We start from the raw sequence: 16,886 nt of genomic DNA, 5'->3' as shown, positions 1-16,886 counted from the left end.
ATTACTTTCTCTCTCTCTTGTATTTTTAAGAGTTAAGCGAGTTCCACTTTACCTCTTTCAGCGTTGAGGACTTCAGTACCTAAGAGATGACTCATGTATGGCCTGAAATGTCTGTTGTAAAAGTGTCTGCGAGCTTGTGCATTCTCTCCCATTATAGATCTATACACAGTAATCTTTAATATGAACTATGGCCTAGACCTCCAAACACCAACACAACTGAGGTCTACTTTACGTTTCTGTGGAAGGTAATCTGAGCCTGCCTTTACAGTGGAACCTCGGTTTATGAACACCTCGGTTTACGAATTTTCGGTTTATGAACGCCGCGGACGGATTAATTCACTTTCCATTACTTTCAATGGGAAAGTTTGCTTCAGTTTGTGAACGCTTCAGTTTATGAACAGACTTCCAGAACCAATTGTGTTCATAAACCGAGGTGCCACTGTATCTTTTGTAAACCTACAGTTTGCCTTAAACTTTGTCTTTGTTTTAGTTACAGGTAGGTAGCCGTGTTGGTCTGAGTCGAAGCAAAATAGAAAAAAAATTCCTTCAGTAGCACCTTAAAGACCAACTAAGTTTTTATTTTGGTATGAGCTTTCGTGTGCAGGGTCTGACACTTCTGTTTCTAGTGTATCTGAAGAAGTGTGCATGCACACGAAAGCTCATACCAAAATAAAAACTTAGTTGGTCTTTAAGGTGCTACTGAAGGAATTTTTTTCTATTTTGTCTTTGTTGTTAGGTAATAACGTTATTTCTCCCCACACTAAAACACACACACACATCTTCCTCGGCTGTAGTGCAACATTTCCATGTGCCCAGGTCACAAGCGCTTCCTCTCATGCCCTGAATTAACCAACTGGCAGGTGCAATTCATTGCCGTGCCAGAAAACGAAACAGGGCAAGTATACATGCAAATGGCGCAGCTGTTAGGGTGCTTCTCAGGAGCATGGATCTATACACATAAAAAGCTCAGTCCCATATTTGGGGGTGACTTTTCCAGATACAGTAGCTTGAGGGTTACCGGGGGGGGGGTCAGTAAGCCAACCATATTGTCACAGTGGCGCTGGTGGCTACTCTAGAGTAACGACTCCTCACAGCTCTGCATTTTTATCCTTTTATTTAGTGCAGTCTATTTACAGTGCTGAAACAGTGCTATGTACATGTTGTTAGTCGGGTGCAGAACCTCCGAATGGAGATTCCCGCGTTTTCCTCCAGCAAAGAAGCCTGGGGATACTAAATCTCCGCCCACGACGTTTCCTGCGTGATTCCGGGGTCGCTGGGATCGGTCTTCTTCCCGCTGTTTCCCTGCTTCCCCCTTCCGTTCCCAAGCGGCGCCTTGGCTCGGCTACCTTGCCCAAGCCCTGGCTCCTACTTCCTGATTCCTCGCTAGAGACATCCCCCTCCCCGCTCCCACTTGCGCTTGGCGACGAGATTGTGGTTAAGATGGGAGGCGGCTGTCTATAGCTTCTGTCCCTCACACATATGAATGATCAATGGTGACAAAATTTCTGTGGAAGAAAGAACCAGATAATGCAGAATTCTGACAGCAACCCTCCAATATCCTTTTTCTGGCTGAGAACATACATTTTGTCTTCCCTTTTATACTTCCTGACATAGGAATTACTTGCATGCCATTGATAATGTAGTGATGGCCAAGACATACGCAGTGATTGTTTCATTTAAGGCTCAGTCTCTCCATTTTTGCTTTCCAGGAGAGGCTGGTATACTGGGACATTGCCCTAATTGAGATGTCAAGCACAAACAAAAAAAAAACCCCAAAATCTCAACGCCACGCTCTTTCCTGTCGTGTTGACATTCATCTCTTTCCATTTGAGTTTATAGTCAATCACAGTCAGAAAAGCATGAGACTCTTAATCTCAGGGTTGTGGGTTCAAGTCTCACGTTGGGCAAAAGAGTCCTGCATTGCAGGGGGTTGGCCTAGATGTCCCTTGTGGTCCCTTCCGACGCTACCATTCTATGATTTGCTGTGATTCTTATTCTCTAGCCCAGGCACGTCCAACAGGTAGATCGTGATCTACTGGTAGATCACTGGACATCTGTGGTAGATCACTGGTAGATCAGTGGCTCCCCCCAAAGAAGCTGAACAACTTTGGCTCCCCTAAAAAAAGCTCAACATTTTGGCCCTTCACCCCCTAAAACGGGCCTTCCCTTCTCCCTAAAAGAAGCTCAACAAGTTTGACCTGAACACCCAAGAAACGGACTTCCCTCTTCCCTAAAAAACGTTCAACAACTATGACCTGAACCCCCCAAAAGGGGGTAGATCACTGCTAGTCTTTAACTCTGTGAGTAGACTGCAGTCTCTTGGGAGTTGGCCACCCCTGCTCTAGCCAGTCAAGTTCTCTACACTGGTTCAGCCACTCCCAATCCAAAAGCACTGCTACAGCCAAGAGGTCCTCCCCATCTGCTTCCCTGAAGAAGAAGAAACATGATAAATGTATATGTAACTAGAGCTGCAGGCTCCTTATCCCTAGTTTTGCAGGTTCCCCCAGCCTCCTGGCATCATTGTGGCAATCCATCCACAGAATATAACATTCGTAGGGCTGTTGCTACATGGGCATAGTTGGAGGGTGCAGGGGGACAGCTGCCCCCCATCAAGTAAATAAATAAATAAAAATACTTAACTAACTGACCAATTGTGTCACAGATAACTCGGTTCTGCCCCCCCACACACATAAAGCCCCCCCCAAAATGAAGCCCATGTGCTGCCATGGCAGACCCATTAGCCTTGTAATTTGTTCTGGACATGCTCAGAGCTGTTTCCTTGAAGGCCACACCACCACACAGCTCGTAGCACTTTGAGGGACGTGTGGAGGTTTGCTATTCCTGTTTATCTTTAAGTTCCAAAAATTGTTTCTGTATGTATGGGTGTTTGACAGGCCACTGTGAGGACAGAATGATGGACCTTTGACCTGACCAAAGTGGGACTCCTATGTTCTTATGCAAACCACTTGGCGCAACTGCAGAACTGGATTATCAACCAGTTGCTGTGGTTAGCTAAACTACTGACTATAAGATCTGCTATTCGCACAAAGGATACCTGTTATGGAATCATCTTATTAAGTATCAACAGAGGTTCCTCATTCGGGAGGCAGGTGCACTCTGCGCATGCTTACGCCACTGATTTCTGAGGTCCTAGTTCCTAACAATGCCTCCCCTGCACAAGTCAGAGGGTGCTGAGGTGTGAGAGAAGGAGTTCGTTGTACTAATATTTCCAAATTTCAGCACCCAAAGTTCTTAGCTTTGTGCCCTTGTACAAGTAAAAGAAACATAGTAAATTATAGCACTCTCTGGAGCATCTGAGCTTTTTCCAGTGCAAACTGAATTTCCCCCCAGTGCAAGTTATGCTTTTCCAATTCAGAATTTTCTGCAAAACCCAAACCACTGCTTCAGGTGCATGTGTGGTAGCTTCCCGGGACTTCTTCTTCTTCCTTGGTGATCACTCGTAGCCAAGTAAGATTGCCTTCCATAAACACGGTTTTAACAATGGGTCTGTAAGTGACTGTGGAGGCCAATTCTGGATCCACACGTCCTTCCACAGTGGGGACATTGGTTTCCATGCGGGAGGTGATCACGGTGTGGATTTGCCAAGCATGCCTTCCTCTTAGCACGTTCCTGGGACATGCAACCAGAAAGGAAAACACACTGTCCAGACTTCCATGCTTATGAAGTACACACTTTTCAAATAGGGAGATGATAATGTATGCTGGGAAACGTAATGTGTGGAGCATCCACAAGCCTTCATTAAATCCATTAAACACAAATGAATTTAAAGGACTCTCGACAGACGTGAAATGCAACAGGACATTTTGCTTCCCTATCGACCTGTCAGAAATAATCTCTAACTGAGACGTCATTTACATCCAAATTCTTTTCCCCCTGGAAGGAAGATAATGGGTGCTAATGTGTTTTCTCTGTGATGAGGCAAAGTAGGATGTTTCGGGCTCAAGAAAAGATTTAGTACATCTAAAGGATAAATAGCTAAGAACAGGCATCCCCAAACTGCGGCCCTCCAGATGTTTTGGCCTACAACTCCCATGATCCCTAGCTAACAGGACCAGTGGTCGGGGAAGAATGGAATTGTAGTCCAAAACATCTGGAGGGCCAAAGTTTGGGGGTGCCTGACTAAGAGGATATCATAATATTAGTGCAACAGTTGTGAAAGAATGGTTTGTTGTTATTTTCCAAATACCCTGCCCATCATTTCACCATTTATTACAACATGGTGTTGGATCCATTCAACACCAAGACAACTGCTCTTGTCCTCAATGGGACAAATTAGTTAGGAGTTAACTCGTCCCCCTTACTTCATTTGGAACCAAGGGCAGATAAATTGAGATGACTCCATCCTCTCAGTATTTTCCAGGAGGGATTAAAGCACATATGGGAACTTCAGTTTTGTGCAATTGAAGTGAATTATATGATCTGGAAGGTTGGAGAACCCTCCAGAACAATGTGGGAAGTGCGGCTGGAATCTGCAGGCAGGAGTGGGAAGTGGCAAAAATGGCCTCCTAGCCCATAGGAATACCCAATTTGAATCACTTCCATGAATGGAAGGAGCCCTTACATTCACATAACAGCACGTCTGGATCCAACCCATTGATTCAAGACAGGCTGGAGGAGTATAAAAAGGGCACAATATAGCCTTCATAAAGGTGAAATATTAGCTAAGAGGTTTGGACACCTGCTAGGTATAAAAACAATGACTAATCTTTAAAAAAAATAACTGCAGGAATATTAAGAGGTACTTGCAATTTCATATCATTTAATGTTGATGATTAAATTAAAATATAAATTGAGTCTCTCTCCTTCTGCCAAGAATGAGTCACATACAAACATAATGAAACCAGAAATGGAAAGAACTCTCCTACAATGTGAATGTGGGCGAGCTTCTCAAAAAACTTCTAATTTTTAAAAATGTCTACACTAGCTGGCAAGATCAATACGAAGCCAGCTGCATGATTTGTTTTTGTGCCTTCACCATAAGCAAGTCATATAAATCAATGCTGACATTAATTTTTTAAACGCCTTTATTCCTATATGAGTACATCAAAGAAAATGAAGGGTGGGGGGGGAAGAATCCCAAACATTAAGTGAGTCACAGTTACAAAAGGAAGGCAACAGTGTGTTAATCCCTTCACGTAGGATTAGCTAAGGGGAACGAGCTACCATTGTCCTTAAATAACCCTGTCATTTTCGGGGTTGCTGAATAGTGACTACAGCACGCTAACGTGATAAATACACACTATTTTGAAATCATCAAAAAGCAGACATGGGGATGTGTCACGAACAGAGAAATCATGCCCGGGTGCCTTGTTTTCATTGTGTTAAGTAACACTCCAGCAAGGTTCACCCCTAGTGATGTCAGTTACTTCCACCCTGGTATAGTAATGCCATTATAGAGCGGCAGAAAACAATTACAGCCTTCAGTTTCAGCAGCAGACAAATTAGCAACTGCCCGTTTTTGGAACATGCAACAGTTTTAAGGCACATGACTCCTGTTTTTCCAACAACAACTACCGAGCGCGAGATTAGCAAAACCAACTTTACCAGATTATCTCCACCAGCTCCTTTGCATTCTTCCCTGCCTCTGCTTGAGGCGGTAGAGCCGGGTCACACACAGGTGATAGTGGAAAGGTTTCTAGGTAAAGTCCCAGCCTGGCCAATTAGCCCCTGATTAATCATCTGATCCATAGTGAGTAGTGGGAGAAACTATGTGCACCTGAGAAGAAGCACTGTTTCATTCCTCAAAATCCCACTGATCAGCAAGCATCTCCCGTTGGCTTCAGTATCAGGTCACAGGATTAAGATATCTGACGTTTCCCTACCGAGGAAGAGGGTGATCCTGTTGGTCCACAATCCATATCAGAAGGAGTGCTGGATTATACCCTGTGGAGGCTCCTAAGGGCCCACCACTCTGGTGGGATCACATTGAACTAAGAAAGCTTGGTTGTAATTTTCTTTCAAGATCAAATCAATATGATTTGCCTGCTCTGGCTATTGGGCAATCCAGCACCAATCAGAAGTACAGGAGGATTCCGTACCAGTGTTGAGATACAGTGTTTGAATCAAAGGCCACGTCTCTTTGGAAAAGTAGTGCTAGTACAAGTGAAACTCAAAATCAAGTAGTTCTTAAAGCCAGAACGGGTACGTAGCCCAGTTCTCTATCTAACAAACTTGAAGAATAATTTTTGTAATTCAAACCAGGGTTTAATACAAATTAATTTCTGGTTTCTGTGCATGCATCTTCCGCATAACTAAGCATCAAACACCTCAATCTTTTGCACATGCTGAAATGTTGATAACTGTAACTCCTAACTTGCTGAAGAAACTGTAAATGCAATGATTTTGCAACTTGTTTTAGGTGCTACAGTCCCCCCCCCCCAAACAAGCGGCCATATTTAAGCCTTGTTGCACTTTCTTTACCCTCCTGCCCTACCTTCTGACAACTTGGCTGGCATACAGCTGTTGCTTGGCATATGAGATTTTCATTTGAGTTAATGTAACATCTGTACTGATACCTGAATAAGTGGGTCATGCTGGCAGTGGCATCCTGGAGCTAACTGAAGCTACGTCTAGCCATGGCTCACACTGCAAAATGTATAGCTATAAATTCATGTTTGCTGTCAAATATTCTAACAGCATATACTGTAATTCATTTCAACTTATTACTAATATTTCTAATATTTCAACTAATACTAATATTCAACTTATTACTAATACTTCAGCACAACATAGCTAATTTTCCACCGCAATATTCTGGTCTTTGGAAGATAAAACATCTAATATTATAGCCCATACCATGGACATCCCCTGCTATTCCAATATCTTACTGGTATTATTTCAAGCTTTTATTCTTGCTATGCCATATTTTGTGCATCAAATTATTAGACGTGCTGAGCAAACTAAAAATAGAATATACCACACTGTTTTCCTTTCTAATACTTTCTTTACCATGTCATATCAGATAGATTTCCCCCCCCCCAAAAAAAAGAGGAACAAGATGTGTATGTAAGCATGAACGTCAAAATAAAAACAAAAATGGAGGGGGGAGGCCAAGGAGGTAAAATGAGAAGCTTACTACTACTGCACAGTGCACATTGCCTGAACAAAAATCTTCTTTTCCTTTGCGTGCAAAAGCTCAGGAGAGACCTTGCGTGGATGCACATAGCAAGGAGAAAATGTCCTCCTGAAATCAAAAGGGTCTAAAAATCTTAAGCAGGAAAAATAGCAGAGCATATTCACTTTCAACCTATCGGTTTTAAAAGTGCAACTACTGTACTCTCACAGAATATGACAACTTCCATCTCCATATGTCTTGTTGCAAACTCATGAGATTACAACCAACGTATTTACTGCAATGATTTCCACAGAAAAATCATGCAGTTTAACACAGCCTTGCTAATGACTGTTTAGGAAGCATTCTCACCGGGCCCATTCAGCTCTGCTGCTCCTCCACCTCTTCCTCTGTCACGATCTTCTGCTGCCTTTTCTGTTTCTTCATGTACCATTTAATCATATGCTGCCCCTTCCAAGCTAGGCCTGACCACTGGCTCACCTCTATTGCACTGTTGTAGAGTATCGTACATATGTGATCTCCCTCCCTCCCCTCTAGAGGGTGATGGGCGAGAGGTTGCAATGGAGCAACAAAAAGGGAAATGTTCCATTATTTATGTGACAAATACTTGAAAAAAGGACTATTGCATCACCTCTTAAATCACCTCTGCTTTAGGCTAAACATACCCAACTTCCTCAACCTTTACTCATAAGGCTTGGTCTCCAGGCTTCTCACCCTGGGTATTTGTCATCCTCCTGACATGCCCTAGTTTGTTCTTGTACTTTTTAGGCTGCGATTCCCAGAACAGGACAAAGGAAGGTAAGGTCTGCCCAAAGCAGAATAGAATGATACCATGACTTCTCATGATCCAGACACTATAATTCAGCTGTTTAAGGCTGTGGTCCCATGCCCCCTTACCTGGAAGTAAGCCCTATTGAATGAGGTTGACTTCTGAGAAGGCATGTATAGAATTACGTTGTCAGCCTAATTAAGTTTGCAATCGAAACTTACGTTTTCTCCTTAATAAGTGCTGCTGATTTCAACTGAGTTTATTTCCCTAGCTAGCGTATAGAGGATTGCACCCTGAAGAATTACCAGAATGTTTTATTTACCACCCGAACTTAAAAAACAAAAAAACCCGCTGCTCCAAAACAAATTGCTTATTACTGTTAATTACAGCACCTACTTCCTCACACAGAAATAAGCACTAACAAAACTCTGCTCTGTGAAGCTTTTATAACATTTCTGTTTCAAAATCCTCTTTTCAAAATGCTAATTGATCCTCTAAATGAACTTTATTAATCATTGATGGAAAACTGGCAGCCTACCTATTAGTGCCGGCTTTGGCAACCGCCTTAAAGTGTCCAATTAGGTCGAAGTGTCCAATCAAGAAATCTCTGGAAAGAAATTAGGGCAGAATCTTTAAGCCTAATTCGCTTCGGAGCAGGGTAGAAAAAGTAACACAGATAAATTCACACGATGTTGTGGGTGGGGTGGAGAATGGTAGAAAACAGTGCCTGAGAGTTTAGAGTTTGGTGCTCCTGTTATGATACTGCACTTAATACAGTCGAACAATTTCCCACTTGCCTGCTCACCTGGAGTGAGACACAATTGCCCCTTGAAGAGCGGACAAGCGGCAAAGTCCAAATCCATTCAGTTTCTTCCCCTTACGAGCATCATGCCTGTCTGTCATGCCTTCATGATCCTGTTAAGAGGCCTGTTTCCAGTTTCCCCATATCAATGAAAGTAGTTAATTTTCTGCCAAATGAGCAGATGCAGTAACGATGCAATCCTATAACAGAAAGTACCACTATCTTTCTTACTTCCAGGCAAGTGTGTGTGTTTAGGATTGCAGAGAAATTGAAAGCCTTAATATTTTAAATATATACCTCCGCTATATTTCATAAATACATAAACAATTATCCCACTTTAAGGATCTATTTGTAGGTGTTGCGATGAGCCCTTTTTGGAGACATCAGCAATCATAACAGAGTAGATCCTGCAAGCAAGTATTTTTCTGCAAGCGATTCTGGCCTCAGTCCAATTTCAATAACAGTTGTTTTAATTTGGAAACAACTATTCCTAATGTATCATTAAGCTCTGAGCTCAAAAATCTGACAGGTCTGCTCCATACTTTCACTCAGCCACTTGCCCACATATTATTTTCTACACTGTTTTTGTGCTTAACATGCCCCCCCCCAAAATTAAAAACACCTGTATGCCAGTTAACTTTTTCTTTTTTCGACAATACACAACGCTTTTGAAACTATAGTTCAGTATCGGTCAGTTGTTTCGCGGGGGTGGGGGGAGGGAACCAGCTGTAGAGAATTACTCATGGCCACTGAAATGTCGCTAAGATTTTTGCAGTACTCGGCTGTCAGTTTTGTGACTGCAGAATAAAATATTTAATATTTGTTTTACTTCTAGATTATCTGTAGTAGGCATGTACATATGCATACCCTCCAACATTTCTCCGATAAAAATAGGGATGTTGTTGTTGTTGTTGTTGTTGTTGTTGTTGTTGTTGTTGTTGTTGTTGTTCCATTTATACCCTGCCCATCTGACTGGGAAGCAAAATCTATCCTGTGCTGACATATTCAAAATGTAATTCATTCAAACATACATGTTAAAAAAACATACTGTATATAGAAACATAATAAAAAGTTAAATGTTTAAAAAGCTTCCCTATAAAGGGCTGCCTTCACATGGCTTGGGGGTTGGATAATTCTATACCCTTCTCCATTTCTCAGAGGACAATAGGGACGTCCTAAGGAAAAGCAGGACATTCCAGGATCAAACCAGAAACCAGGGTGGCTTCTGTAAATCTGGGGCTGCCCCTGGAAAATAGGGACACTTCAACAGTCTGCATATGCAGCCTTTGAGGCCATATATAACTTAAACTGCAGCATTCTGGCATTCCACTGGGTTTATTCTATACCCTTGGCTTTTCAGCCTCAAGCAACCTGCTAAACCGAAGGCGTTGTGAACAATCTGGCGGACTGCCACATCAGGTTGTCATGTCACACACATGGCCTGTAGGTTACGTGTTGTGTAGGCCTGCTCCAAAGACATAATTTACTATAATTTAACTTGCTATGGCAAAAGGGTCAACAGTGCTTTTGTTGCACACAGTGGACAATTTCATTAATTATAATAATTAAAGCATTCAGCCTCTGGAACAGGAAAAAATTGTGTGGTGTGGGGCTGAGACACAAATGTCTTGCTGTCCTTTCCAGATTTCCTGGCTCTGCGCTGTGAAAACTTTGATTTGTCTGTACTTTTAAAAAAAAGTTTCAAAAAAAGAACACCCCTCTTTTCGGCCATAGTGTCTCGTATCAATACTACCCGTAAATAATTATATAATATGAAACAATATAAGTCGCAATTTATCCTTAAAACACACAGGTGTTAGTGATTGGCTGAATTGTAACAGTTGTGCAAAGGACCTCTATAACGTTACGCCATTGACAAAGATCTAGAACAATGTCGCAGTTATATTGCACAGTATAAAGTATTTTCCCCATATGAGAGCGTAAGTAGAGCTGTTGTTTACCAGCAAAGAGAACCAGACATCTATGGGAAACCCACAAGCAGAAGACAAAAGGCAATAGCTCTCTTTCCTGTGGCTTCTCGGCAGTTTCTATACAGAGGTATAAAGGCTTCTCGAGGTAACATATAGTTATCATGATTTGTAGCCATTAATAGGCTTAACTTTGAGGAATTTAAGTCTATTTTCCTGCTTGCAGGCTTCCTACAGGCATCTGGTTAGCCCAGGCATAGGCAACCTTGGCTCTCCAGATGTTTTGGAACTACAACTCCCATGATCCCTGACCACTGGCCCTGTTAGCTAGGGATCATGGGAGTTGTAGTTCCAAAACATCTGGAGAGCCAAGGTTGCCTATGGCTGGGTTAGCCACTGAAAACAGGATGCCACTGGCAAGCAGAAAGCAGCAAAAAGGACATTCAAAGACCTTATTGATGCCCAGATGAGTGGGGTGGGGGAGAATCCTTTGCAGTCTGAGGGCCGCATTCCATTCGGGACAACCTTTCAGGGGCCACATGCAAGTGGTGGGCGGGGCCCAAGGCAAAAGTGGGTGGACCCACCAACGCACATTGCACCTTTATATACACTAGTGGCCAAAATTGTGGAAACTTTTTGGAAAAAGTGTATTTCTGAGGTTTGATGGCTCATAACACCACTTTCTTTTGGAGCAATACCATAATAATACATCGATGGAAAGATAATTTAATGAAGAATGTAATGCAACAAAGTTTGTTCAGTTATCTCTATTCTATCCAAAGTTACAGTATAGCCAAATAACCAGAAAAAGGAAGCACAACTTGCTTAGGTTGATATGCAGTAGCTTTCCTTCATTTGAATGTAGCCAATGAGCAGGAGTGTTAAGAGAGCCGATCAGGTGTTACGAGCCATCAAACCTCGAAAATACACTCTTTTCCCAAAGGGTTTCCACAATTTTGGCCACTAGTGTAGGTCACACTTGCACACTTCTTTCTGTTCTCCATCCAGGAAGGCAAAAAGGCACAGCTCAGCCAGGCCAAAACACTCGGTGACAGTGCAAAACACTCATAGCCAGGAAGAGGGGCCGAGCTGAGAAGAGTTTGAGCAAGGTAGAGAAGTTTGGAGAGCCTTTGCACAACTGTCCTTTGCGCAACTGTTATCTTGGTTCCAAGATCTGAGTTCCCCACTCCTGATTGGGGGAAACAGACACAACAGGAAGAGCCATGGTACCGTTCTCTTATAGAAAATTAAGCTGGTGTTCTTTTAGGCAGAGATTTCCCTCTGCGCCCACCTCCCACAGTGAAGAGATAGAGCTCAGTAGGTAGAACATGAGACTGTCTCGACAAGAGTGGTGCATGCTCTGGTTATCTTCCACTTGGGACTACTGCAAGGTGCTCTACATGGGGCTACCTTTGAAGGTGACCCGGAAACTGCAACTAATTCAGAATGTGGCAGCTAGTCTGGTATCTGGGAGTGGCTGCCAAGACCACATAACACTGGTCCCGAAAGACCTACATTGGCTCCCAGTATGTTTCCGAGCACAATTCAAAGTGTTGGTGTGTTGGTGCTGATCTTTAAAGCCCTAAAGGGCACCGGCCCAGTATACCTGAAGAAGCGTCTCCACCCCCATCATTTAGCCCGGACACTGAGATCCAGCGCCGAGGGTCTTCTGGCGGTTCCCTCGCTGCAAATAGTGAGGTTACAGAAAACCAAGCAGAGGGCCTTCTCGGTAGTGGCGCCCAGCCTGTGGAACGCCCTCCCATCAGATGTCAAGGAAATAAACAATTACCTGACTTTTAAAAGAGATCTGAAGGCAGCCCTGTTTAGGGAAATTTTTAATGTTTGATGTTTTATCGTGTTTTTAATATTCCGTTGGGAGCCGTCAATAGTGGCTGGGGAGATATAAATAAATTATTATTATTATTATTACTCTTAAATCTTAGGTTCCCCTTAGATTGGGCAAAAGATTCCTAAATTGTGGGCGGGGTGGACTAGATGACCCTCAGGACCCCTTCCAACTTGACAGTTCTATGATTCTATGAACACATTGGAACTATAACCCTGCATTGCACATTGTTTTGTGCGCAAAGCCCTGAACTCAAGATGGTAAGCTAGATTTCAACAGACAGCAGTTATATTAAAAAAGATTGTTGGAGTAAATAGATGGAAAAATTGAATGTCCTCGACAACCCTATACTACCATTAGCAAACTCCCAACCAACGTCAGTAGTTTATTTAGGAAATTCCTGTGGCCAGGAGGGCACATAGAACTATCTGGAAGCAGCAGGAGGTAAATCATGTTTCATACTTGGCAAACGATACACAAACCTACCAAGGGAGAGGGAGCAGATCTTTTGCGGCATCCTTTTAATCAGCAATCGCATAGGTCATTTCAACTCTGCTCATCTCCTTTTGCCATTTTAAACTCTAGCAGACAACACAAAATGTTGACTATGAAAGCAGAATCCCTCTTCCTGACTGTCAAACGAAAGACAGCTAAAATCCAGCGTTTCGTGGAACGAGGCCTGACATACTTCTGTCTGACTTCTCTGCTCATATTTGGATGAGGAAGACTGGAATACCCTCAGGGAGGTCAGCTACCAAGTCACATCTGATTTAATTATCAGTGATGGGAACATGCAAATTTTGATCCCAACTTCCACTTAAGAGTTTAGCGCCTCAATAAATTCTGAGGATGCCTCTCCAACCAGATGCGTTGTCCCAACACTTCCTGAACCAAAGAAAGGCAACAATTTGTACCTTTACAACACAACTCCCTTTGTTTAGATTCCCCCCCCTTTCACTAACCCCCAAAGTTTAACACAATAGACCGGGTAGGACACCACACTGCCTAATTTCAGCTGTCTTGAAGGGGAGCAGCTAGGAATCGAGGACAACCTACCATACTTTAACTAGAAAACCACCGTTAACAAATAGGTAAGTATCACCTACTGGCTTGTCTGCCCACCAACCTTTTTCTGTTGGTTTCTAGCATCCCTGCCTCAATCTGAAAGAGCTTGACAATCTGACAGCCCTAATTTTAAACCTGGAAAAGGTGCTCCTTCAGAGTGCATATGCAAAATCTTAACCTAAAAACCATAGGAAACTGCAGTACATGAAGTCAGATCATTGGTCGGTCTAGCTGTGTTTTCTACACCAGGACTTGGGGGTCTGCGGCCTTCCAGGCATAGCAACTTTTGCCTTTTGCATGACAGGCCTGCAGCCCACCTTATAAAAGGTATGGTTTGCACCTGTTGCTCTGCCGGCCATAAGCGTAGCCGGGATTTTTGTGGGGGAGGCAGAACCTCAGTTTGCTATGTATTTTTTTATTGAATTTTACTGACTGGTGGAGCAGATGCCCCTCCCCCCTCCGGCTATGCCCATGCTGCTGGCTTTGGCATTTATTTATTTATTTATTGCCTCAGGTCCTGCTTACTATTGGGCAAACCATAATTAGCTCAGTCAGTAGAGCATGAGACTCTTAATCTCACGGTTCGAGCCCTGCGTTGGGCAAAAGATTCCTGCATCGCAGGGGGTTGGACTAGATAACCCCCGGGGTCCCTTCCAACTCTACCATTCTGTGGTTCCATAATCCGGAAAGTTGCCCACGAGGGAATGTGGTCGGGGAGTGGGGTAGAAAGGGTTTCTCCCCCACCTCGGACTCTGCCCTACACACAACTGACTGAGGAGCTTAAACCCCATTGATCTGAGTGGGATTTGCGTTGGGCCCCATTCACACATTACTAAATTCCGGAGGAAGTCTTGTTTCCTGCCCACAGGGCTGGGAGAGAAAGAGCCCAGCTTTCCCTTGTGGTATGGGCGCATCCCAGCCCCATTCCCACCTCGAGGTGGCGAGGGGAGCAAGCCCCATGCAATAAATGCAACGACGCTTTTTTAGTTTCCGAGGGAAACGCGCTGAAACACGGGATCATCACACTTCGCGAGCTGTCAGCTCTCCGAGGGCTGACTAATCCGCTTTAATCATCTTGAAAGGGGGCCAAGTAGTCGCTTTCTGCGGTTTTGTCCTGGCCGAGCCACTTCCTTTTCCAACCGCCCTTGTCGCCGCCGCTGGAGAAACTAATCAGCTCTTAATGATCCACGTGCAGGAGATGAGAGGCGCTCCGTCCTCCTCCTCCTCTCCTCGAAAGAAGCAGAACCGCGGAGTCCGGAGGGACCAGGGGTCATCTAGACCAACCCCGCGCAACGCGCGCACATAATCTCTCTCCCTCCCCTGGGCCACATCATTAGAAACTCCCATTTCTATCCTCCGGGCCTCCTCGTTTGCCGCGTTACGAAGTTCCCTTCCTGCCTGCCTCCAGTCTCCGCCTCCATCCGCGTCGCGCTCGCTTTTGCAAAGCAACCCCCTCCGGGAAGGGGAAGGGAGAGACGGGGGGAGGAGGAGGGCCGGAGGGCGGCCCGCCGGGCAGGGGGCGCGAAGGTAGGAGGGCCTCACCTGCCAAGCGCGGCCTCGGAAGACCAAAAGCGAGACGCCGGCGAGGCTGCGGCGCTTCCCACGGCGAGAGGCGGCCTGTGTCCTCGAGTGACCCGGTCGGGGGCGGGAGGGAGAACGGAGGGAGGCAGCGAAAGGGAGAGCGCGCAGGCGAGTGAGTGACACAAATGGAGCAGGACGCCGGGTTCTCTGGGCAAAACAGAGGCGGCTCTTTCCTCGCTGGGCGCATTCTCTCCTCTCTCTCCCTCCCCTCCCGCTCCGCTTTCGCTTGCCCCGACACGCGTCGGCTGGTTCACACGACAGTGCGAAACTTGCAGGCTGATGTTCGGGAATGCAGCCGCGCTGAAGGCGGCGGCGGCGGGCGCAGCTGAATTGCTTTCTCTTGCCCCGGCGATACGCGCCGGCTGTTTCACACGACCGGCGGAACTCGCAGCTAGACTGCTTTCGCAGGCTGAAGTTCGGGGATGCGGGCGCGCTGAAGAAGACGCCAAATCCTCGCCCCAATATATATAGCCTATTGTTTTTATTAAAGTTGTTTGATGTGTGTTGCAAAACACAGGGAAAGGTACATTGACTGCCCCCTCCCCTTATTAAAGTATATGCGGGCACCGATCCTGCCCATGTTCCTCGAAAAGGGGCCAGTTCAGGGAAGTTGGGCAGCTTTCCTCCTAAATCAATTCAAAGCAATACAAATCTGAGGTTCTACCCCCACCTAACAAAAGCCTGCCCCCCACCCCTAAACAAAAACCCTGGCTATGACCAGGGGCCAGTTCCCCAGTCGGGTGTATCTTCCCCAGGTCTGTATCTTAAACCTTTAAATTGCCCTGCAGCCCAGGTTCTTAGCTGGTGGTGCCTTCAGGGCAGAGGCCTCCTTGCCCTGGCCCATAGGAGCCAACTCCTAGGAGCCGAGGTACCTTCAACCCCACCCCCAATAAAATATTTGATGTTTGGATCTAATGGTTACAGCAGGAAGAGCATTATGGACTTAATCGGAAGCATTCACATTTCTTTTTATTTCTGTTTGTTACATTGTATATAGGCATATTAAATTATATGTAGGTAGCAACAATTTGGAACACAGATATGAGCAGTTTGTAAACTTAAATGCTACCTTTTTGCTTCATGGGAAATTCTTTGCTATTTGTATTTTCTTTCTTATTATTATTTTCTTTCTTTATAAACTCAATAAAGATACAATTTTGGGGGGGAAATTGAGGGGGTTAGTTGATGGACATTGTCATTCAAATGGTGTGTGTGAGGCTCATTATATAAGGTGGGGCTTACTCCGCCCCGCCCCCAATATTTCAATTTATGGCACCCTGGCATAGAGTTGTGCCTTAGAGCTTAGTGTTGCCCAGGTTCTTAGCTGGTGGTGCCATCATGGCAGGGGGCTGCAGAAGGGCGCCTAAAAGCAGCATAGCTGGGTTACCAGATTTGGAAAGAGAATAAGTCTTATCACAACGGCTGCGTTCCACATCTGTCTGATTGTGGGGAGCCAGGGCCAGATTTAGATGAAGAGAGGCCCTAGGCTACTCCACTTGTGGGGGCCCTCCGCATCCCCCACCCTCACAACTAGAAGAAAATGGAAGAGTGTTTTTCTCCTCTAAAGGACATAAAATGTTATTGTTAAATTCCATGGTGATTTTAAAAAATGCATAAAATCAAACTTTTGCAATAACTGAACTTTGTACAGGTAAGTAGCCGTGTTGCTCTGACGTAGTCAAAACAAACAAACAAAAATCCTTCCAGTAGCACCTTAGAGACCAACTAAGTTTGTCATTGGTATGAGCTTTCGTGTGCATGCACACTTCTTCAGCTAATTCAGAACTTTGTACACCTCTTGT

General features: G+C 44.6%; 1 protein-coding gene across 2 annotated transcripts in view; it reads right to left on the bottom strand.

Annotated features, from left to right (window-relative positions):
* THRB (thyroid hormone receptor beta) overlaps nucleotides 1–15,541 on the bottom strand; it is a 186,135-nt gene extending 170,594 nt beyond the window's left edge. Inside the window, exons 1-2 of one of the 2 annotated variants that reach the window (XM_088653758.1) lie at nucleotides 15,046–15,541; nucleotides 8,401–8,469 (exon numbers count right to left, since the gene is read on the bottom strand). The gene's annotated coding sequence lies outside the window, so the exon portion shown is untranslated. The remainder of the gene's footprint in view (nucleotides 1–8,400; nucleotides 8,470–15,045) is intronic. The other variant, XM_035128990.3, reaches the window with a different exon arrangement.
* Nucleotides 15,542–16,886: the final 1,345 nt, after the last annotated feature.

This window comes from Zootoca vivipara, chromosome 11 (assembly GCF_965207765.1).
Source record: "Zootoca vivipara chromosome 11, rZooViv2.hap1.1, whole genome shotgun sequence".
NCBI lineage: Eukaryota > Metazoa > Chordata > Lepidosauria > Squamata > Lacertidae > Zootoca > Zootoca vivipara.
This window is presented reverse-complemented; position numbering and strand designations above follow the sequence as displayed.